Source organism: Bos javanicus, chromosome 7 (genome assembly GCF_032452875.1).
Source record: "Bos javanicus breed banteng chromosome 7, ARS-OSU_banteng_1.0, whole genome shotgun sequence".
Lineage (NCBI taxonomy): Eukaryota > Metazoa > Chordata > Mammalia > Artiodactyla > Bovidae > Bos > Bos javanicus.
This window is the reverse complement of record NC_083874.1, coordinates 38,049,146-38,074,037: the sequence shown is the minus strand read 5'-3', so window position 1 is coordinate 38,074,037 and position 24,892 is coordinate 38,049,146. Positions and strand designations below refer to the sequence as shown.

The 24,892-nt window shown below is 40.4% G+C and overlaps 1 protein-coding gene and 1 pseudogene across 6 annotated transcripts in view; both read left to right on the top strand.

The window, feature by feature from the left end:
* Positions 1–24,892, top strand: part of UIMC1 (ubiquitin interaction motif containing 1) — a 137,846-nt gene that overhangs the window by 40,885 nt on the left and 72,069 nt on the right. The window lies entirely within an intron of this gene.
* LOC133251066 (selenide, water dikinase 1-like) lies at positions 1,455–18,828 on the top strand (annotated as a pseudogene).

The following is a 24,892-nucleotide window of genomic DNA, read 5'->3' as shown; positions in this document are numbered from 1 at the left end:
TTTCCCTTCCTTGTCTGTATGCCTTTTATTTCCTTTTCTTGTCTTATCACGTTAGCTGGTATGTCCAGTACAATGTTGAAAAGGAGTGATGAGAGGGCCATCGTAGCCTTTTTCCTATTTATAATGGGAATGCTTTGAGTTTTTTCCTTTTAGTATGATGTTAGCTATATGTTTTTCTTTATAGATTCAGTTCAGTTCAGTTCAGTTGCTCAGTCGTGTCCGACTCTTTGCAACCCCATGAATTGCAGCACGCCAGGCCTCTCTGTCCATCACCAACTCCCGGAGTTCACTGAGACTCACATCCATCAAGTCAGGGATGCCATCCAGCCGTCTTATCTTCTGCCATTCCCTTCTCCTACTGCCCCCAATCCCTCCCAGCATCAGAGTCTTTTCCAATGAGTCAACTCTTCACCTGAGGTGGCCAAAGTACTGGAGTTGCAGCTTTAGCATCATTCCTTCCAAAGAAATCCCAAGGCTGATCTCCTTCAGAATGGACTGGTTGGATCTCCTTGCAGTCCAAGGAACTCTCAAGAGTCTTTTCCAACACCACAGTTCAAAAGCATCAATTCTTCGGTGCTCAGCCTTCTTCACAGTCCAGCTCTCACATCCATACATGACCACAGGAAAAACCATAGCCTTGACTAGATGGACCTTTGTTGGCAAAGTAATGTCTCTGCTTTTGAATATGCTATCTAGGTTGGTCATAACGTTCCTTCCAAGGAGTAAGCGTCTTTTAATTTCATGGCTGCAGTCACCATCTGCAGTGATTTTGGAGCCCCCAAAAATAAAGTCTGACACTGTTTCCACTGTTTCCCCATCTATTTCCCATGAAGTGATGGGACCAGATGCCATGATCTTCGTTTTCTGAACGTTGAGCTTTAAGCCAACTTTTTCACTCTCCACTTTCACCTTCATCAAGAGGCTTTTTAGTTCCTCTTCGCTTTCTGCCATAAGGGTGGTGTCATCTGCATATCTGAGGTTATTGATATTTCTCTCGGCAATCTTGATTCCAGCTTGTGTTTCTTCCAGTCCAGCATTTCTCATGATGTACTCTGCATATAAGTTAAATAAGCAGGGTGACAATATACAGCCTTGACGAACTCCTTTTCCTATTTGGAACCAGTCTGTTGTTCCATGTCCAGTTCTAACTGTTGCTTCCTGACCTGCATATAGGTTTCTCAAGAGGCAGGTCAGGTGGTCTGGTATTCCCATCTCTTTCAGAATTTTCCACAGTTTATTGTGATCCACACAGTCAAAGGCTTTGGCATAGTCAATAAAGCAGAAATAGATATTTTTCTGGAACTCTCTTGCTTTTTCCATGATCCAGCAGATGTTGTTAATTTGATCTCTGGTTCCTCTGCCTTTTCTAAAACCATTATTCTCCATCAAATTGAGAAAATTCTGTATTCCTAATTTATCGAGAGGTTTTATCATGGATGAGTGATTTTATTCGCTGCTTTTTCTGAATCTATTGAATATGATCATATGATTTTTCTTTTTCATTCTGTTTATGCATTGCATTATGTTGATTAATTTTTGAATGTTGAACTAGCGTGCACATCTGGGATAAATTCCATTTGGTCATGGTGTATAATTCTTTTTATGTATTGTTAGGTTCAATTTGCTAATATTTTGTTAAGTTTTGCATCTGTGTTCATGAGATATATTGGTCTGTACTTTTCTTGTAACATTTTTGTCTAGTTTTAGTGTTAGGGTTAATGTGGTCACATGGAATAACTTACGTAGTATTCCCTGTGCTTCTATACTCTGAAACAGATTGTAGAGAATTTGTATAATTTCTTCCTTAAATGTTTGGTAGAATTTATTAGTGAATCCACCTGGGCCTGTTGCTTTTTGTTGTGCAAGGTTAATTATGAATTCTATTTCTTTAATAGGTATAGTCAGACTGTCTTTTTTTTTTTTTTAATGTGAGTGTTGGCAGATTGTGTCTTTCAAGAAAATTGATCTGTTCCGTTGAGGTTATCAATTTGTGGACATAAAGTTGTTCATGCTGCTGCTGCTGCTAGGTCGCTTCAGTTGTGTCCAACTCTGTGTGACCCCAGAGATGGCAGCCCACGAGGCTCCCCTGTTCCTGGGATTCTCCAGGGAAGAACACTGGAGTGGGTTGCCATTTCCTTCTCCAATGCATGAAAGTGAAAAGTGGAAGTGAAGTTGCTCAGTTGTGTCCAACTCCTAGTGACCCCATGGACTGCAGCCTACTAGGCTCCTCCATCCATGGGATTTGCCAGACAAGAGTACTGGAGTGGGTTGCCATTGCCTTCTCCGAAAGTTGTTCATAGTATTCCTTTATTATTCTTTTAATCTCCAAGAGGTCTGTAGTGATGTCCCCTCTTTCATTTCTGATACTAGAAATTTATGTCCTCTCTTTGTTTAGTCAGCCTAGCTAGTGGTTCATCAATGTTATTGATTAAAAAAAAATACATCAGTTTTTGTTTTGGTTCATTTTCTCTATTCACTTCTCAATTTCCATTTCATTGATTTCTGCTGTAGTTTTTATTATTTTTTCTTCTGCTTACTTTGTATTTAATTTGCTCTCTCTCGTTTTATTTATTTATTTTTTCTGGTTCCCTAAGGTTAGATGATTGATTTTAGATCTTTTTTCCCAGTGTATGCACTCAATGCTATAAATCCCCTCTAAGCATTGCTTTTGCTGCATCCCAGAAATTTTGATAAGTTGTGTTTTCATTTTCATTTGATTCAAAGTATTTTTATATTTCTCTTGAGATTTCTTCTTTGAGCCATGAGTTATTTAAGGTATGTTGCTTAATCTCCATTTATTTTGAGATTTTCCTGTTATTTTTCTAATTGATTTCTAGTTTAACTTCATTGTGGTCTGAGAGCAGACATTGCATGATTTCTCTTGCTTTAAATTTGTTAAGGTACCATGCCTGGTACGTTGTGGGAGTGACAGAGTCCTGTTTGTGGGAGGAGGCGGAGGACGCAAAGCAAACCGGTGAATCTATAAAGAAACCAGCCTCATAGGAGAGGGACGGGAGGAGCCCAACAGTGAGGTGTGTGGGCTCAAGAACCATGTCTGAGCGGGAGTACTTTAATCGGAAAAGTTATGAATTGGAAAACAGCTTCTGGTTAACTAGGTTCACTTAACTGAAGGGCTCTGGCTTCAAAGGCCTCTAAGATGTCCTGCAGAAATTGCTGGAGTCCTTACAGGAGAACCATTTCCAAGAAGAACAGTTTCTTGTAGCAGATATGCCAAGACTTAGCATTGGGATGGACACTTGTGTCTTTCCTCTGAGGCATGGCAGTCTTCCCTTGGTTCAAACTGCAGATTACATTTAGCCCATGGTCGCTGACCCTTATATGATGGGCAGGATAGCCTGTGCCAATGTCCTTAGTGACCTCTGTGTCATGTGGGGCACAGAATGTGACAACATGCTGATGCTTCTTGGAATCAGTCATAAAATGACCAACAGGGAAAGGGATAAAGTAATGCACCTAAATATACAGGGTTTTAAAGATGCAGCAGAGGAGGTGGGAACGTCTATAATGGGTGGCCAAACAGAGCTAAACCTCTGGATTGCTAAACCCATGGGTTGTTGTGGATACAACTGTCTGCCATCCCAACGGATTTATCATGCCAGATAATGCAGTGCTGGGTGTGCTTGTGCTGACAAAACGTTTGGGGATGCAAGTGATCATGGCCATGCACCAGTGGCTGGACATTCCTGAGAAATGGAATAAAATCAAGCTAGTGATTCCCCAGGAGGATGTGGAGCTGGAGTACCAGGAGGCAATGATGAACATGGCCAGGCTCAACAGGACAGTGTCAGGACTCATGTGTACATTAAATGCCCATGCGGCCACCAACATCACAGGCTTTGGGATTCTGGGCCACGCACAGAACCTGGCCAAACAGCAGAGAAACAAGGTGTCCTTTGTGATTCATAACCTTCCTATCCTGGCCAAGATGGCAGCTGTGAGCAAGGCCTGTGGAAACGTGTTTGGCCTTATGCATGGGACCTGTCCGGAGATGTCAAGAGGCCTCCTGATCTGTTTACTTTGTGAGCAAGTAGCTCAGTTCTCTGCAAAGATAAAGTCCCCCAAATACGGAGAAGCTCTATACAGTCAGCAAAAACAAGACCAGGAGCTGACTGTGGCTCAGACCATGAATTCCTTATTGCCAAATTCAGACTTAAATTGAAGAAAGTAGGGAACACCACTAGACCATTCAGGTATGACCCGAATCAAATCCCTTATGATTATACAGTGGAAGTGAGAAATAGATTTAAGGGACTAGATCTGATAGATAGAGTGCCTGATGAACTATGGAATGAGGTTTGTGACATTGTACAGGAGACAGAGATCAAGACCATCCCAATGGAAAAGAAATGCAAAAAAGCAAAATGGCTGTCTGGGGAGGCCTTACAAATAGCTGTGAAAAGAAGAGAAGTGAAAAGCAAAGGAGAAAAGGAAAGATATAAACATCTGAATGCAGAGTTCCAAAGAATAGCAAGAAGAGATAAGAAAACCTTTTCAGCAATCAATGCAAAGAAATAGAGGAAAACAACAGAATGGGAAAGACTAGAGATCTCTTCAAGAAAATCAGAGATACCAAAGGAATATTTCATGCAAAGATGGGCTCGATAAAGGACAGAAATGGTATGGATCTAACAGAAGCAGAAGATATTAAGAAGAGGTGGCAAGAATACACAGAAAAACTGTACAAAAAAGATCTTCACGACCCAGATAATCACGATGGTGTGACCACTGGCCTAGAGCCAGACGTCCTGGAATGTGAAGTCAAGTGGGCCTTAGAAAGCATCACTATGAACAAAGCTAGTGGAGGTGATAGAATTCCAGTTGAGCTCTTTCAAATCCTGAAAGATGATGCTGTGAAAGTGCTGCACTCAATATGCCAGCAAATTTGGAAAACTCAGCAGTGGCCACAGGACTGGAAAAGGTCAGTTTTCATTCCAGTCCCAAAGAAAAGCAATGCCAAAGAATGCTCAAACTACCACACAATTGCACTCATCTCACACACTAGCAAAGTAATGCTCAAAATTCTCCAAGCCAGGCTTCAGCAATACATGAACTGTGAACTTCCAGATGTTCAAGCTGGTTTTAGAAAAGGCAGAGGAACCAGAGATCAAATTGCCAACATCTGCTGAATCATGGAAAAAGCAAGAGAGTTCCAGAAAAACATGTATTTCTGCCTTATTGACTATGCCAAAGCCTTTGACTGTGTGGATCACAATAAACTGTGGAAAATTCTGAAAGAGATGGGAATGCCAGACCACCTGACCTGCCTCTTGAGAAACCTATATGCAGGTCAGGAAGCAACAGTTAGAACTGGACATGGAACAACAGACTGGTTCCAGATCTGGAAAGGAGTACGTCAAGGCTGTATATTGTCACCCTGCTTATTTAAATTATATGCAGAGTACATCATGAGAAACACTGGGCTGGAAGAAGCACAAGCTGGAATCAAGATTGCCGGGAGAAATATCAATAACCTCAGATATGCAGATGACACCACCCTTATGGCAGAAAGCGAAGAGGAACTAAAAAACCTCTTGATGAAAGTGAAAGTGGAGAGTGAAAAAGTTGGCTTAAAGCTCAACATTCAGAAAACGAAGATCATGGCATCTGGTCCCATCACTTCATGGGAAATAGATGGGGAAACAGTGGAAACAGTGTCAGACTTTATTTTTGGGGGCTCCAAAATCACTGCAGATGGTGACGGCAGCCATGAAATTAAAAGACGCTTACTCCTTGGAAGGAACGTTATGACCAACCTAGATAGCATATTCAAAAGCAGAGACATTACTTTTGTCAACAAAGGTCCGTCTAGTCAAGGCTATGGTTTTTCCTGTGGTCATGTATGGATGTGAGAGTTGGACTGTGAAGAAGGCTGAACGCCAAAGAATTGATGCTTTTGAACTGTGGTGTTGGAGAAGACTCTTGAGAGTCCCTTGGACTGCAAGGAGATCCAACCAGTCCATTCTGAAGGAGATCAGCCCTGGGATTTCTTTGGAAGGAATGATGCTAAAGCTGCAACTCCAGTACTTTGGCCACCTCAGGTGAAGAGTTGACTCATTGAAAAGACTCTGATGCTCGTAGGGATTGGGGGCAGGAGGAGAAGGGAATGGCAGAGGATGAGACAGCTGGATGGCATCCCTGACTTGATGGATGTGAGTCTCAGTGAACTCCGGGAGTTGGTGATGAACAGGGAGGCCTGGCATGCTGCGATTCATGGGGTCACAAGGAGTCTGACACGACTGAGTGACTGATCTGATCTGATCTGATCTGAAATACGGTGAAGGCCAACAGGTATGCATTGAGATTATGGAGAAGGGCAACCACACAGCCAGGATCATAGACAAACCCCAGATCAGTGAGGTTCCGTTGCAGTTGCCCACCCAGAATGTGAACCCCACACCTGGTGCCACCTCTTAATCTAGGCTGAAGCAGCTATGTGATTTTGTTTTAAATAGCTATTTCTTTTATTGTCATTTAAATTAAAGACTATGAACAAAGAAAGAATAAGAAAAATAAAAGTTTTTACTTTGTCTTCAATTATTCCTTCTTTGGTATTCTTTCTTTGTTAATGTAGATCTGAGTCTGACCTAGATAATATTCCTTCTGTCTAAAGAACATCTTTCAACAATATTTTACTCTACTTTCCTATTGCTTGAATGGTTTCTGAGAAGTCGGATGTAACTCTTATCTTTGGTGCTGTATAGGTAAGATGTTTTTTCCCTATGGCTTTTGTCAGCACTTTATCTTAGATTTTCAGCAGTTTGAAAACTATATGCCTTGGTATAGTTTTGGGGGTGCATTTTTGCTGGTTGTTTTTTTTTTTTTTAATTGAAGGATAATGGCTTTACAGTGTTGTGCTGGTCTTTACCGTACATCAACATGAATCGGTCATATTTTTATGACTTGATAAAAAGTCTTGAGTCTGTCCCTACCATTCCACCGCAATAGGTTATCACAGAGCACTAGGCTGGGCTCCCTGTGTTATAGAGCTGCTTCCTGCTAGTACCTGTTTACACTTGATAGTGTATAAAGGGGTAGGCTACCCACTCCTGTATTCATGGGCTTCCCTGGTGGCTCACACGGTAAAGAATCTGCCTGCAATGTGTGAGGCCAGGGTTCCGTTCCTGGGTTGGGAAGATCCCTTGGAGGAGGGCATGGCAACCCACTCCAGTATTCTCACCTGGAGAATCCCCATGGACAGAGGAGCTGGGCAGTCAATAGTCCATGGGGTTGCAAAGAGTTGGACAGGACTGTGTGAATAAGCATAGTGTATATATGTCAGTGATACTTTCTCAATTTGTCCTACCCTCTCTGTCCCCCTCTGTGTCTACCAGACTATTCTCTGTGTCTGCATAGAGAATAAATAAAAAGGTTCATCAGTACTATTTTTTAGATTCCTTATGTATGTGTTAATAATATACAGTATTAGTTTTTCTCTTTCTGACTTACTTCACTCTGTGTAACACGCTCTAGGTTCGTCCACCTCATTACACCTGACTCAAATTCATTACTTCTTATGGCTGAGTATTATGCCATTGTATATATATGCCACAACTTGTTTATCTATTCATCTGTTGATGGACATCTAGGTTGCTTCCCTGTCCTGGCTATTGTCAATAGTGCTGCAGTGAAGACTGGGGTGCTTGTGTCTTTTTGAATTGTGGTTTTCTCAGAGTATTTGCCCAGTAGTGGGATCGCTGGGTCATATAGTAGTTTTATTACTAGTTTGTTAAGGAATCTCCATACTGTTCTCCATAGTGGCTGTATCAATTTACATTCCCACCAAGAGGGCAGTAGGGTTCCCTTTTATCCACATCCTCTCCAGCATTTATTTTTGTAGTTTTTTTGTTGATGGTCATTCTGACTGGTATGAAGTGATACCTCATTGTAGTTTTGATTTGCATTTCTCTAAGTGATGTTGAGCAATTTTTTCATGTGTTTATTAGCTATCTGTATGTCTTCTTTGAAGAAATATCTGTTTCTGCTGCTCATTTTTTGATTGGGCTGTTCATTTTTTGATATTGAGCTGTATGAGTTGCATATATATTTTGGAGATTAATCCTTTGTCAGTTGCTTCATTTGCAGTTATTTTCTCCCATTCTGAGGGTTGTCTTTTAAAATTGTTTAATCTTTCCTTTCTTGTGCAAAAGCTTTTAATTTTAATTAGGTCTCATTGGTTATTTTTGTTTTTATTTCCATTACTCTAGGAGGTAGGTCAAATAGGATCTTGCTATAATTTGTGTTGAAGACTATACTGCCTATGTTTTCCTCTGAGAACTTTATAGTTTCTGGCCTTACATTTAAATCTTTGATCCATTTTGAGTTTATTTTGTGTATGATATTAGGAAGTGTTCTAGTTTCATTCTTTTACATGTAGCTGTCCAGTTTTCCCAGCACCACTTATTGAAGAGACTGTCTTTTCTCCATTGTATATATTCCTGCTTCCTTTGTCAAAGATAAGGTGCCCATAGGTGTGTGGGTTTATCTCTGGGCTTTTTATCTTGTTCCATTGGTCTATATTTCTGCTTTTGTGCCAATAGCATACTGTATTGATGACTGTAGCTTTGTAGTATAGTCTGAAGGCAGGAAAGTTGATTTCTCCAGGTATGTTTTTCTCAAGACTGCTTTGGCTGTTTGGGGTCTTTTGTGTTTCCATACAGATTGTGAAATTTTCTGTTCTAGTTCTGTGAAAAATGTAATTGGTAGTTGGATAGGGATTGCATTGAATCTGTAGATTGCTTTGGGTAGTGTTATCGTAATATTAATTCTTCCAATCCAAGAACATGTTATATCTCTCTATTTGTTTGTGTCATATTTGATTTCTTTCATCATGTCTTATAGTTTTATGCATAGAGGTCTTTTGTCTCTTTAGGTAAGTTTACTCTTAGGTATTTTATTCTTTTTGTTGCAGTAGTTAATGGAATTGTTTAATTTCTCTTTCTTATTTTTTATTGTTAGTGTATAGGAATGCAAGGGATTTCTGTGTGTTTGATATCTTGTGACTTTACTGTATTCATTGATTAGCTCTAGTAATTTTCTGGTGGCGTCTTTAGGGTTTTCTATGTATAATAGCATGTCATCTGCAAATAGTGAGAGTTTTACTTTAACTTCTCCAATCCAGATGTTTTTTATTTATTTTTCTGATTGTTGTTACTGGGACTTCCAAAACTATATTGAATAATAATGGTGAGAGTGATTACCCTTGTCTTGTTCCTGATTTTAGTGAAAATACTTTTAGTTTTTGAACAGTGAGAATGTTTTCTGTGGATTTGTTGTATATGGCCTTTATTATGTTTAGGTAGGTTCCTTCTGTGCCTACTTTCTGGAGAGTTTTTAATTATAAATGAGTGTTGAATTTTGTCAAAAGCTTTCTCTGTATCTATTGAGATGATGGTATACTTTTTATCTTTCAGTTTGTTAATATGGTATATCACATTGACTTGTGTATATTGGAGAAGCCCCGGGATAAACCCCACTTGATCATGGTGTATGATCCTTTTAATATGTTGTTGGGTTCTGTTTGCTAAAATTTTGTTTTGAATTTTTTCATCTGTGTTCGTCAGTGATATTGGCCTGTAATTGTCCTTTTTTGTAATGTCTTCATCTGGTTTTGGTATCAGGGTGATGGTGGCCTTATAGAATGAGTTTGGGAGTTTCTCTTCCTCTACAGTGTTCTGGAAGAATTTGAGGAGGATAGATGTTAACTCTTCTCTAAATGTTCAGTAGAATTCACCTGTGAAGCCATCTGGTCTGGTCCTGGGCTTTTGTTTGTTGGAAGATTTTTGATTGTAGTTTTGATTTCAGTGCCTGTGATTGGTCTGTTCATATTTCCTGTTTCTTCCTGGTTCAGTCTTGGAAGGTTATACTTTTCTAAGAATTTGTCCATTTCTTCCAGATTGTCCATTTTATTGACATACATTGCTCCAAAGTCTACAGTCTCAGGCTGATAGCAGGTATTTAATCTGCTGCACCTGTAGCTGCAAGAGTGCCTTCCCTTCCTCTTTGTTCACATAGTCCCTGGAGCTTAGCTTTGGTTTTGGTCCCACCTCTGTTGAAGCTTCAATACTTTGGCCACCTGATGAGAAGAACCAATCCATTGGAAAAGACCTTGGTGCTGGGAAAGATTGAAGGCAAAAGGAGAAGGGGCAACAGAGTATGAGATGGTTAGATAACATCACTGACTCAATGGACATGAATTTGAGCAAACTCCAGGATATAGTGGAGGACAGAGGAGCCTGGCATGCTACAGTCCATGGATTCACAAAGAGTCAGACACAACTTAGTGACTGAATACCAGTAACAGCTGCTTGTAGGCAACCCTCTGGTGTCTGTTCCCTGCCAAGACAAGAGGGGGTGAAAATAGCATCTTATTATGGCTCATCTCTCAGTCAGGCTGGGGAGATGGAGGGGTATGGCAGACACTATTGGGGTGTGTGGGGAGTACCTGCTTCAGCAGAGGCCTGTGAGAAGTTGCTATAGTCTGAGGTGGTTCATACACTCCCCTAGGGCCAGACATCCTAGAATGTGAAGCCAAGTGGGCCTTAGGAAGCATCACTACAAACAAAGCTAGTGGAGGTGATGGAATTCCAGTTGAGCTATTTCAAATCCTGAAAGATGACGCTGTGAAAGTGCTGCACTCAACATGCCAGCAAATTTGGAAAACTCAGCAGTGGCCACAGGACTGGAAAAGGTCAGTTTTCATTCCAGTCCCAAAGAAAGGTAATGCCAAAGAATGCTCAAACTACCGCACAGTTGCACTCATCTCACACGCTAGTAAAGCAATGCTTAAAATTCTCCAAGCCAGGCTTCAGCAATACGTGAACCGTGAACTTCCTGATGTTCAAGCTGGTTTTAGAAAAGGCAGAGGAACCAGAGATCAAATTGCCAACATCCGCTGGATCATCAAAAAAGCAAGAGAGTTCCAGAAAAACATCTATTTCTGCTTTATTGACTATTCCAAAGCCTTTGACTGTGTGGATCACAATAAACTGTGGAAAATTCTGAAAGAGATGGGAATGCCAGACCACCTGACCTGCCTCTTGAGAAACCTATATGCAGGTCAGGAAGCAACAGTTAGAACTGGACATGGAACAACAGACTGGTTCCAGATCTGGAAAGGAGTACGTCAAGGCTGTATATTGTCACCCTGCTTATTTAAATTATATGCAGAGTACATCATGAGAAACACTGGGCTGGAAGAAGCACAAGCTGGAATCAAGATTGCCGGGAGAAATATCAATAACCTCAGATATGCAGATGACACCACCCTCATGGCAGAAAGTGAAGAGAAACTAAAGAGCCTCTTGATGAAAGTGAAAGAGGAGAGTGAAAAAGTTGGCTTAAAGCTCAACATTCAGAAAACAAAGATCATGGCATCTGGTCCCATCACTTCATGGGAAATAGATTGGGGAAACAGTGGAAACAGTGGCTGACTTTATTTTTCTGGGCTCCAAAATCACTGTGGTGATTGCAGCCATGAAATTAAAAGACGCTTACTCCTTGGAAGGAAAGTTATGACCAACCTAGACAGCATGTTGAAAGGCAGAGACATTACTTTGTCAACAATGGTCCGTCTAGTCAAGGCTATGGTTTTTCCAGTGGTCATGTATGGATGTAGGAGTTGGACTATAAAGAAAGCTGAGTGCCAAAGAATTGATGCTTTTGAATTGTGGTGTTGGAGAAGACTCTTGAGAGTCCCTTGGACTGCAAGGAGATCCAATCAGTCTATCGTAAAGGAGATCAGTCCTGGGTGTTCATTGGAAGGACTGATGTTGAAGCTGAAACTCCAATACTTCGGCCACCTGATGCGAAGAGCTGACTCACTTGAAAAGACCCTGATTCTGGGAAAGATTGAAGGCAGGAGGAGAACGGGACGACAGAGGATGAAATGATTAGATGACATCACCGACTTGATGAACATGAGCTTGGGTGGAATCTGGGAGTTGGTGATGGACAGAGAGGCCTGGTGTGGTGCGGTTCATGCGGTTGCAAAGAATTGGACACGACTGAGTGACTGAACTTAACTGAACTGAATTGAAGGATAGTTGGTCCCTGGTTGTGTGTCCCTTGTTAGAGCCAAGCCACATAAGCCCACAGGAAAGTGTGGACTGTGACCTCTGCCTGCTGACAGCTTGGTCGCAGCTGCTACCTTGGGGTTGGGACCGCAGCCACAGTTTGTTCCCTGCCTATTGCACTTGCCCTGGCTTTGACGGTGGCCAGTTGGCCTGAGTGCCTCTCTCTGGGATCATAAGTTGCATTTGCAGCTCGTGCCACCTCTGGCACTTGTGCCGGCTTTGGTGGTGGCTGGCCAGCGTATCTGCCTCCAGGGTCTCAGTCCATAGCTGGGGCTTGTCGCACCTATGGCACTCTTGAAGGCTGGGTCCTGTTGTCAGTGAGTGCACAGTTTTTGGGGATCCCCATAGCAGTGATCTCCTGTCTCTCTGTCAGGCCTAACTCCCTGGACTCCATCAGTTGTGTTATACTAGCCACTTCAGAGTATCTTCACAGCAGTCAATCCCAGTCCTCTCCCTAGGGTCCAGCCCCCAAAGCCCTCTACCCAGCCCATACTGGCTGCAGCAGGGCATGCCAACAGCATCTTGGTTGGTAAGTGCTGGTCAGCAACAATCTCTGTGGTGATTTCTTTCCATTTTGCCTTCTGAGCACATGTTGCTGCATTCCCTTCTGGGGTTCCAAAGCTCTTCTCCAACCCTGCAGTGAGGGGGTTTCCAAGTGTGCAGAAACTTTTTCTTCTTCATGGCTCCCTCCCCAAGGTGTAGGTCTCCATCCCAAATCCTTTGTCTCTTTTTTCTCTTACAACTTTTCTCCTACCTCATTCTGTGGAGATTGGTTTGCCTTTTTGGAAGTCTGGGGTCTTGCCAGCTTTCAGAAGGTGTTCTGTAGGAGCTGTTCCATACACAGATATGTTTTTGACGTATTTGTGGGGAGGAAGGTGCCCTCCTTATTTTACTCTTCTGTCTTGCGGGATCTCCTGGTTTAGTGTTCCTTAAGCTTCCTGGATCTGTAGTTTAGTATCTGACCTTAATTTGGGGAAATTCTGAGTCATTATTATTTCACATAATTCTTTCGCTTCTATTTTTCTCATCCTTCTGGCAGTTGCATTATGTTTTTATTACTCTTTTTGTAGTTGTTCCACAGTCCTTGAATATTGTCTTATCCTTTTCAGTCTTTGTTCTCTTTATGTTTTAGTTTTGGTGGTTTCAATTAACATGTCTTCAAGCTCAGGTTCTTTTTTAAAGGTGTGTACAGTCTACTGATAAACCCATCCAAAGCATTCTTCATTTCTGTTACAGTGTTTTTAATCTTTAGTATTTCTTTTTGTTTCTTTCTTAGGATTTCTATCTCTCTATTTACATTTCCCATCTGACCTTGTTTGTGCTCTAATTTATCCTTTAAAGCCCTTATATTAATCATAATTGTTTTAAAGTCTAGCCTGATAATTCCAGGGTTAGCACCATGTCTGATTCTGATGCATAGTCTATCTTTTCAAATCGTAGTTTTTGCCTTTTAGTGTGACTTGTAATGTTTTTTTGATAGCTAGACACGATGTACCAGGTAAAAGAAACTACTCTAAATAGGCCTTTAGTAATGTGGTATTAGGTGTGGCTAATAAGGGAAGTATCTGTAGTTCCCTGATTGTGAAGTGAAAGTCTCTCAGTTGTGTCCGACTCTGTCCATGGGATTTCCCAGGCAAGAATACTGGAGTGGGTTGCCATTTCCTTCTCCAGGGGATCTTCCTGATTCAGGGATCCATCCCGGGTCTCCTGTCTTGGAGGCAGATTCCTTACTATCTGAGCCACCAGGGAAGTTCCCTAATTAGTTCTCACTATTTCAGTCTGTGAACTTCACAAGTGTTTCTAACTTTTTCCTCCCTCTTTAGGTGGGAGAGGATGGCTAGAGTACCTTGGAGTTTGGTATGTCCCTTCTCACATAACAGTTATACTGTTAGCCTAGACTGATTACTTAGTTTCTCCTAGGGCAAGCCTTGCTGGAAAGAACAGAGTGCCCTGATAAATTTCAAAATAGCTCCTCCCCTCTACTGTCTTTGGGACATTTAAGAGGAAGTTTCTCTTATATTTATTGTGAGAACCTGGTGGGCCCCCTTTTCCCTGGAATTTTTAACTTCCAGACTTGTCCACACCAAGCCTCCAGCAATTTGTCCCTTACAGTTCAGGTTTTCTTGGCCCTGATTTCTGTGTTGTTTTTACTCTTGAATCTCTGCTCTGATAAGCCATGACCCCCTGTATTCCCTTGTTTCTCTCTCTGTCTTGGGGGCAGCAATGTGCCTTGTGCCCTCCTTTCTCACAGATCCAGGAAGAGTTGTTGATTTTTTCAGTTGGTTTATTAATAGCTTTTTACTCTTTAGGACAAAGCGGTGACTTACTTCCAGGTTTCTTACATGTGGAATCAGAAGTTGGTTCTATAATTTCCATTATATTTTCATATGGCTTTTATAGACTTTTATCATTTTTATATATCTTCATGATTAGTATTTTGATAACATATGAGTCTCTTGAGTTAACATGCCTTATATAACTTAACAGTGGCTTTGTTTTTAGGAAACTTAAGTCAGTCACCTTGTAGGTTATAGTGTGTGTGTGTGTGTGTGTTTGTTTGTGTATTACCCGCTCAGTCCTGTCCAACTCTTTGTGACCCCGTGGACTGTAGCCTGCTGTGCTCCTCTGTCCATGGGATTCTCTAGGCAAGAATACTGGAGTGGGTTGCTATTTATTTCTCCACAGGATCGTCCCAACCCAGGGATTGAACCCAGATCTCCTGCATTGCATTCTTATACCACTGAGCCACCAAGGAAGCCCAGGTTCTAGTGTAATGAACATCTTTTTGTGTATAACACAGTTTTTCTTTTCAGTGATTGTTCAGGATAAACTCCCAGAAGTGGTATCACTTTGTTTGAGAATGTACATCTATACAGGTGCCTACACAGTGTCTTGATGCTTTCAAAAGTGTTTTATAAACTTGTAACTGGCAACGTGTAGATATATTAAGTTTATCACAGTTGCAGAGCTATGTCTGTTTTGCAAAAAAAAGTTCTTAGGAAAAGATTTGGGCAGGAAGATAATTTATCTTTTGTTGTTGCATGAAATGTGCTATGTCAGAACATTTGTTCTGTTCTCTCGGTTTACTTACTTATTTAGGCTGTGCTGGGTCTTCATTGCAGTGCATGGGCTTCTGTAATTTTGTTGTATGGACTCTAGAGCACGCAGGCTCAGTGGTTGTGGCACATGGAGTTGTTGCCCTGTGGCGTGTGGGATCTTACTTCCCCAACCAGGGATCAAACCCCCATTTCCTGCATAGGAAGGTGAATTCTTAACCATTGGACCACAGGAAGCCCCTCAACCTTTTTAAATAACCACAACTTTTACAGGTTATATCTGTTTTTGTGTTCTGGATTGTTTGGATTGTTAACAGCCTGTTTACACATCTCAGTGGGCCAACCTCAGTGTTGCTGCTGCTGCTGCTAAGTCGTTTTAGTTGTGTCTGACTCTGTGCGACCCCATAGACAGCAGCCCACCAGGCTCCGCAGTCCCTGGGATTCTCCAGGCAAGAACACTGGAGTGGGTTGCCATTTCCTTCTCCAATGCATGAAAGTGAAAAGTGAAAGTGAAGTCGCTCAGTCGTGTCCAATTCTTAGCAACCCCTGGACTGCAGCCTTCCAGGCTCCTCCACCCATGGGATTTTCCAGGCAAGAGTACTGGAGTGAGGTGCCGTTGCCTTCTCTGAACCTGAATGTTGGGAGATCATAAATTTTGAAGAACATAATCAGAATCATTTGATAAGCTAGTTGAGCCAATTCAGTTAGAGATTCTAATGTTGACACTTGCTGACATTTCCTCCTGGCTGGAATTCCAGTTTGTTTCTCCCTTTCTTCTAATGGTTGGGTTCTTATATTGTAGAGAGGTTAGGTAAAATATGTCCTAGTCAGTAGTGATGTTTATTAGACTTTAGTCTCAGATCATGGTTATATAAAAACTAAGAGTCAGTAACTAGTGAATAAGAATGTCCTTTTAATTCTGATTGTGGTTAGAGTAAATATGTAGTGGTGGCTTTGTCAGATTATGTGCTTGTATGTTATTGTTTGTTGTTCACTTGCTAGTTGTATCTGACTCTTTTGTGACCCCATGGACTGTAGCCCGACAGGCTCCTGTGTCCTTGGGATCTTCCAGGCAAGAATCCTGGAGTGGGTTGCTATTTCCTTCTCTAGGGCATCTTCTTGACCCAGGAATCAAACCTGCATTTCCTGCATTGGCAGGAGGATTCTTTACCACTGAGCCACCTGGGAAGACAGGTGTTATTGTTAGTGAAAAACAAAAATCTGAAGTTTTGGATTTCTTTAAATAAAATGTAATAACAGTAAATAATTTGTTAATTGAGAGTAATAATAAACAGTTATTAGACACTTGTTATGTGCCAGGTACTATTCTAAATATTTTTCATGTATTATTTAACCATCGTAACAGACTTAAATACTATCATCTCTGTTTTTCTTGTGTGTGAAGTAAAACAAGTATTATTAAATCATAGTATTTATATGAGAATTCTAATGTTAAGAGTATGTTTATATTTACTCTAGATATATGGTCATGCGGATTAAAAGACACAAAGAAAAAAAAGGGAGGGAGATTATCACAGACTAGCACCAGTATCCAGGTTTAGAGGATAAATAACCTGCTCAAAATTTTACAATTAAAAAAGCATGCAATCAAGAATTAAACCCAGGTAGTCTGGCTGTGGGGGCTTCCCTGGTAGCTCAGATGGTAAGGAATGTGCCTGCAATGTGGGAGACCTGGGTTTGATCCCTGGGTTGGGAAGATCCCCTGGAGAAGAGAACGGCAACCCACTCCAATAGAATTGCCTGGAGAATTCCATGGATAGAGGAGCCTGGCAGGCTACATACAGTCCTTGGGGTCGCAAAGAGTCAGACGTGACTGAGGGACTTTCATTTCCTTCCTCAGTCTGGCTGTGGAGTTTCCTGTCTATGTAGTTGAGAACAGAATCCTTACTAAGTTCTTATTTTCATGTTAATGTAATAGCAAAGCCTGCATCTCTCCAGAATCTTTAGGAAATATGTTGTTCAGTCCTTTAGTCGTGTTTGACTCTTTGTGACCTCATGGACTGCAGCACACCATACTTCCCTGTCCCTCACCATCTCCTGAAGTTTGCCCAAGTTCATGTCCATTGTATCAGTGATGCCATCCAGCCATCTCATTATCTGACTCCTTCTTCTTCTGCCCTCTGTCTTTCCCAGCATCTGGGACTTTTCCAATGAGTCTTCTATTTGCATCAGGTGACCAAAATACTGGAGCTTCAACTTCAGCATTAGTCCTTCTAATGAGTACTCAGGGTTGATTTCCTTTAAGATTAACTGGTTTGATCTCCTTGCTGTCCAAGGGACTCTTAATTAGGGAATACAAGATATTTTAAAAGACTGAATATTACAAAGAACTCATTTTGCATTATTACATGGTTTTCCTTCTCTTAAATTGAACACAGAGGATATAATCAACATCAATATTTTCTTGATGACTTAGTGACTTCATTAAGAATGAATAATCATGTTGTAAGAATGTCAGTCTTTTCCATTTTATCCATTCTATTGATATATAGTGGTAGCTCATTTTAACTAGCCTTTTCCTCATGATTAATGATCTTTTCTTATGCTTAATGATTATTCCAAAATTTTCAGATCTGTTGTTCATTATTGATAAAATTAGATGGCTTGTTTTCTTACTATGAAGTATAGGTATTTCATATACTTTGGATACAAGTCTTTTGTCAGATTATATATATTGTGAATATGTTCTCCCATTTTGTGACTTACCTTTTTCTTTTCTTTCTTTTTTACTTAAAATTTTTTTTAATTAAAAACTATTTTTGTACTTTTTATTTTTGTAACAAAGAGAAGTTTTATATTTACTTTTTTCTTTCTGTGTCATATGTAAACAAAATTTGACTATCCCTCAGTTACAAAGATTTTCACCTGTGTTTTCTTCTAGGATTTTTATAGTTTTAGCTTTTATATCTAGATATGTATTCCATTTTGAGTTAATTTTTGTCTATAGTGTGAGATAAGGGTTAAGGTTTCATTTTTTTTTCCTTATGGATATCCTGTTGTTCTGGTACCATTTGTTGAAAAGGCTTGTTGGTAGAAATCAATTGAAAAAAATTTGTGCATCTATTTCTGAATTTTTTATTACATTACGTTTAATGAACTTGTTTGGATTTTCGTTGGGATTGTGTTGAATCAATTTGGGGAGACTTGATATCTTATTTTCTGAATTATGTTGCTATTATTTTTTCTTTAGTTTTTGTTAGAATTCACCAGTGATGAATATCAGATGGCTTTGGATTTTCTTTATGGAGAGGTTTTTAGTTACAGATTCATATTCTTTAGTAGGTATAAGGCTGTTCAGATACTCTTTTTCTTCTGTGTCAGTTTTCGTAATTTATGTTTTTCAGTGATTTTTTTTTTGTTTGTTTTGTTTCAGTTAAGTCAGTGTTTCTCAGTCCTTTTTTCATTACTGTTCCCTGAAGGATCCTTTTTAGGCTTTTTTTTTCCTAGCCACCACTGTCCCCGTGAAATTTTAATGCCATCAGTTCAGTTCAGTTCAGTTGCTAAGTCGTGTCCGACTCTTTGCGACCCCATGAATCACAGCATGCCAGGCCTCCCTGTCCATCACCAACTCCTGGAGTTCACTCAGACTCACGTCCATCGAGTCAGTGATGCCATCCAGCCATCTCATCCTCTGTTGTCATCTTCTCCTCCTGCCCCCAATCCCTCCCAGCATCAGAGTCTTTTCCAGTGAGTCAACTCTTCGCATGAGGTGGCCAAAGTACTGGAGTTTCAGCTTTAGCATCAGTCCTTCCAAAGAAATCCCAGGGCTGATCTCCTTCAGAATGGACTGGTTGGATCTCCTTGCAGTCTAAGGGACTCTCAAGAGTCTTCTCCAACACGACAGTTCAAAAGCATCAATTCTTCAGCACTCAGCTTTCTTCACAGTCCAACTCTCACATCCATACATGACCACAGGAAAAACCATAGCCTTGACTAGACGAACCTTTGTTGGCAAAATAATGTCTCTGCTTTTGAATATGCTATCTAGGTTGGTCATAACTTTCCTTCCAAGGAGTAAGCGTCTTAGATAATGCTATATATCCTATTTATGTACCAACTTATACACCTGTGTTTTATATATAAAGAAAGTTAAGATTTCTTGGACTTCCAAGAACCAATTTTTGTCCACTTGGAGATGATATCATGCCAGTTGAGAATGCATGTTTGTTTGTCAAATTTATTGGCATAAAATTGTCCATGGTATTCTGTTGTTCTTTTCATGATTGTAGAATCTGTAGTGATATATCCCCTCTTATTCCTGTATTGTTAACTTACATGTTTTCTTTTTCTTCTTGATCAGTCTAATCAGAGATTTATAAATTTTATTGACCTTTTCATGGAACCAAGTTTTGTTATTAATTTTTATTTTCTGTGTTGTATTCAATCTTCTATTTCATTGATATCTGCTCTTTATATTACTTTCTTCTTACTTTGGGTTAATTTTGCTCTTCATTGTTTAGCTTATTAAAGAAAAGCTTAGATCTCTGATTTTAAATTTTTCTTCTTTTTTATATGATCATGTAAAGCTATTCATATCCCTGTAAACATTGCATTATGTACTTCCATAGATTTTGATTAGGAAAAAAAAGTCTGGAAAGTATTCTTCAGGGAATAGTAATGAAAAAAGGACTGAGAAATACTGACTTAATTGAACAAATTAAAAAAATCACTGAAAAACATAATTTATGAAAACTGACACAGAAAACAGAGAACATCTGAATAGCCGTATATCTATTAAAGAATTTGAATTTATAGTTAAAAAACCTCTCTATAAAGAAAATCTAAGGCCATCTGACATTCATTCACTGGTTAATTCTGATCTGTTTTCATTCTCATTAAGATCACTTTAAATTTATTTGGGTGCATTTTTTTATTTTGGGAATTTAATCTTAGGGGTCCCTTATCCTTACTGATTTTATTTTACATTTTAAAAACAGGTTTAACATTTACCCGATTAAGTCAAAGATATAGCAAAAGGTATAGTCCAAGAAATGTCACTCCCTCCCTTATCCCTCCCACTTTGTACCCAACTACCTGTATATAACCATTTGAATTAGTTTCTAGTTCATCTTTCTTGTATCACTCTTGGCAAAAATTAGCATACTATATAATCTTTTGTGTTTTGCTTCTTTTTTTTAGCTTGATACTGTATCTTTACAATCATTCTATTCCTAGAGCATAGATACCTTCCTTATTCTTTTTACAGTTTTATGTATGAATACCAAAATTTATTCAAGCAGTGTCCTGTGATGGTCATTACGTGGATTCCATTGTTTTGCAAATTCAAACAATGCTGCAGTGAAAAATGTAGTACATATTTGGTTTTGTTGTCATTGTTCAGTCGCTAAGTTGTGTCCAACTATTTGCAGCCCTATAGACTACAGCATGCCAGGCTCCTGTGTCCTTCACTGTCTCCTGGAGTTTGCTCAAATTCATGTCCATTGAACTGGTGATGCTGTCTAACCGTCTCATCCTCTGTCACCCTCTTCTGCTTTTGCCTTCAATCTTTCCCAGCATCAAAGTCTTTTTCAATGAGTTGGCTCTTCACATCAGGTGGCCAAAATATTGGAGCTTCAGCTTTAGCATCAGTCCTTCCATGAATATTCAGGGTTGATTTCCTTTAGGATTGACTGGTTTGGCCTCTTTGCAGTTCAGAGGACTCTCAAGAGTCTTCTCCAGCACCAAAATTTGAAAGCATCAGTTCTTCGGTGCTCAGCCTTCTTTATGGTCCAACTCTCACATCTGTACATGACTGCTGAAGCAGGCTGGTTGCTCTACAGGTTACGGTTCTTGCCTCTGGCATGAGGGGTCCCAGACGAGCCCCAAGATGAAAGGTTGTTGCTAGGCCATGGAAGACGTTGGGATTCTTGGCCTCCAGAGGAGAGGAATTCAATCTGGGGCCAGTGACAAAGCTTGATCACTCAGAACTTTTGCGTGATAAAGTTTTATTAAAGTATGAAAGAGATGGATAAAGCTTCTGACATAGACATCAGAAGGGGGCAGAAAGAGTGCCCCCCTGCTAGCCTTTAGCAGTATGTTATATACCTATCAGCCAGCTGTTAATTAGAGAAAGGAGATGTCTCAGAGTGGTACTAGCCCTCTCACCCACAACATGCATGTTGAGATAATATTGGCACCAGGTGAGTCATCCTGGGCCATAAAACGATTGACATGAATCTTGAAGAAAGGCAGGTTTGCACATAAATATATAGTTTCATTAACATAGATTAAGAAAATAGTGTATGAGTAAAACATACAGGTTTGTTAAGCCCTTCAGTTCAGTTGCTCAGTCGTGTCCAACTCTTTGCGACCCCATGAATCGCAGCACGCCAGGCCTCCCTGTCCATCACCAACTCCCGGAGTTCACTCAGACTCACGTCCATCGAATCAGTGATGCCATCCAGCCATCTCATCCTCTGTCGTCCCCTTCTCCTCCTGCCCCCAATCCCTCCCAGCATCAGAGTCTTTTCCAGTGAGTCAACTCTTCGCATGAGGTGGCCAAAGTACTGGAATTTCAGGTTTAGCATCATTCCTTCCAAAGAAATCCCAGGGCTGATCTCCTTCAGAATGGACTGGTTGGATCTCCTTGCAGTCCAAGGGACTCTAAGAGTCTTCTCCAACACCACAGTTCAAAAGCATCAGTTCTTCAGCACTCAGCTTTCTTCACAGTCCAACTCTCACATCCATACATGACCACTGGAAAAACCATAGCCTTGACTAGATGGACCTTGTTGGCAAAGTAATGTCTCTGCTTTTCAATATGCTGTCTAGGTTGGTCATAACTTTTCTTCCAAGGAGCAAGCGTCTTTTAATTTCATGGCTGCAGTCAACCATCTGCAGTGATTTTGGAGCCCCCAAAAATAAAGTCTGACACTGTTGCCACTGTTTCCCCATCTATTTGCCATAAAGTGATGGGACCAGATGCCATGATCTTAGTTTTCTGAATGTTGAGTTTTAAGCCAACTTTTTCACTCTCCTCTTTCACTTTCATCAAGAGGCTCTTTAGTTCCTCTTCACTTTCTGCCATAAGGGTGGTGTCATCTGCATATCTGAGGTTATTGATATTTCTCCCGGCAGTCTTGATTCCAGCTTGTGCTTTTTCCAGCCCAGCATTTCTCATGATGTACTCTGCATATAACTTAAATAAGCAGGGTGACAATATACAGCCTTGACGTACTCCTTTCCAGATTTGGAACCAGTCTGTTGTTCCATGTCCAGTACTAACTGTTGCTTCCTGACCTGCATATAGGTTTCTCAAGAGGCAGGTCAGATGGTCTGGTATTCCCATCTCTTTCAGAATTTTCCACAGTTTATTGTGATCCACATAGTCAAAGGCTTTGGCATAGTCAATAAAGCAGAAATAGATGTTTTTCTGGAACTCTCTTGCTTTTTTGATGATCCAGCGGATGTTGGCAATTTGATCTCTGGTTCCTCTGCCTTTTCTAAAACCAGCTTGAACATCAGGAAGTTCACGGTTCACGTATTGCTGAAGCCTGACCTGGAGAATTTTGAGCATTACTTTACTACCGTGTGAGATGAGTGCAATTGTGTGGTAGTTTGAGCATTCTTTGGCATTGCCTTTGTTTGGGATTGGAATGAAAACTGACCTTTTCCAGTCCTGTGGCCACTGCTGAGTTTTCCAAATTTGACATCTTTTTTGGGTGTTGTAGGTCTTCATAAAGGTCTTGTAGGTCTTCATAGAACTGTTCAACTTCAGCATTATTGGTTGGGACATAGACTTGGATTACTGTGATACTGAATGGTTTGCCTTGGAAACGAACAGAGATCATTCTGTCATTTTTGAGATTGCATCCAAGTACTGCATTTCGTACTCTTTTGTTGACCATGATGGCTACTCCATTTCTTCTGAGGGATTCCTGCATGCAGTAGTAGATATAACATGGGGTTCTCAAGGCAAGAATACTGAAGTGGTTTGCCATTCCCTTCTCCAGTGGACCACATTCTGTCAGACCTCTCCACCATGACCCGCCTGTCTTGGGTGGCCCCACGGGCATGGCTTATTTTCATTGAGTTAGACAAGGCTGTGGTCCTAGTGTGATCTGAGTCTTAAGCAGAACAGACTTCAAGAGAGACAGAGTCTAGTGTAAATACATAGTTCATTAACATAGCTTAAGAAAACTATTTCCATAAGAAAAACGCATTGGTTAGCTCAAGGTTTGAGAAAAGTTAAGTTCAAGTGGAACCAGGTGTCATCATGGCAACACAGAATTTTAAGGAAAACCTTTTAAATTTGTATAGAGAAGGGTAAAAAATCTGACACTTGTGGTTTGTTTCCTCCTGCTGCTTAAAAAATAGATAAAAAATGTCTAAGACTTGCAGCCTATTTCCTCCATTTGGAGACCCTTGGCCTTCCTGCCTGGAAAAACCATAGCTTTGACTGCAGACCTTTGTCAGCAAAGTGATGTCTTTGTTTTTTAAATATGCTGTCTTGTGTATATTTATTTTTTTTTTAATTGAAAATATATCGTTAGAGTACATTGCTCGAATTGGGATTGCTGGGTCATATGTGTAGTTTGTTAGTCACTGCCAGAATCTTGTCCATAAGCATTATACAAAATGGCAATATTCTTTTTTATATTTATTGGCTAGAATAATTTTCTTTTGAAGTATTTTTTTTTAATTTATTTATTTTTAATTGGAGGATAATTGCTTTACAATGTTGTATTGGTTTTGCCATACATCAGCATGAATCAGCCACAGGTATGCATATGTCCTCTCCCTTTGGAACCTCCCTCCCATCTCCCCCCCCCCCCCCCCCGCCAACACCCCCCGGCATCCCACCTCTCTAGGTTGTCACAGAGCACTGGGTCGAGCTCCCTGCATCATATAGCATATTCCCAATGGTTATCTGTTTTACATATGGTAATGTGTATGTTTCAATGCTACTCTCAATTCGTTCTACCCTCTCCTTCCCTCACTGTGTCTAACAAGTCTTTTCTCTATGTCTGCATCTCTATTGCTGCTCTACAAATAGGTTAATCAGTACCATTTTTCTAGATTCCATATGTATGTGTTAATATAGAATATTTGTTTTTATTTTGCTGACATACTTCATCCTGCATAACAGGCTCTAGGTTCATCCACCTCACTACAACTGACTTTGTTCCTTTTTATGGCTGTATAATACTCAATTATATATAGGTGAGAGTGAAAGTCACTCAGTTGTGTCCAACTCTTTGTGACTCCATGGACTATAAAGTCCATGGGATTCCCCAGGCCAGAAAACTGGAGTGGTTAACCATTTCCTTCTCCAGGGGATCTTCCCAATCCAGGGATCAAACCCATGTCTCCCGCATTGCAGGCAGATTCTTTACCAGCTGAGTCACAAGGGAAGCCCGTTATATATATATATACCACACACACATATATACCACAACTTTATCCATTCATCTGTCGATGGACATCTAGGTTGCTTTTGTGTCCTGGCTATTGCAAATAGTGTTGCAATGAACATTGGGGTACATGTGCCTTTTAGAATGATTTTTCTCAGGGTATATGCCCAGTTGTGGGATTGCTGGGTAGTATGGTAGTTTTATTCCTAGTTTATTGGGGAATCTCCATACTGTTCTTCGTAGTGGCTGTATCAATTTACATTCCCACCAACAGTGCAAGAGGGTTCCCTTTTCTCCACACCATCTTACAACTCTTTAAAGAAAAGCTTCTTTTCATCTATTTGGTTATCTAGTAGTATAGCTTATATTG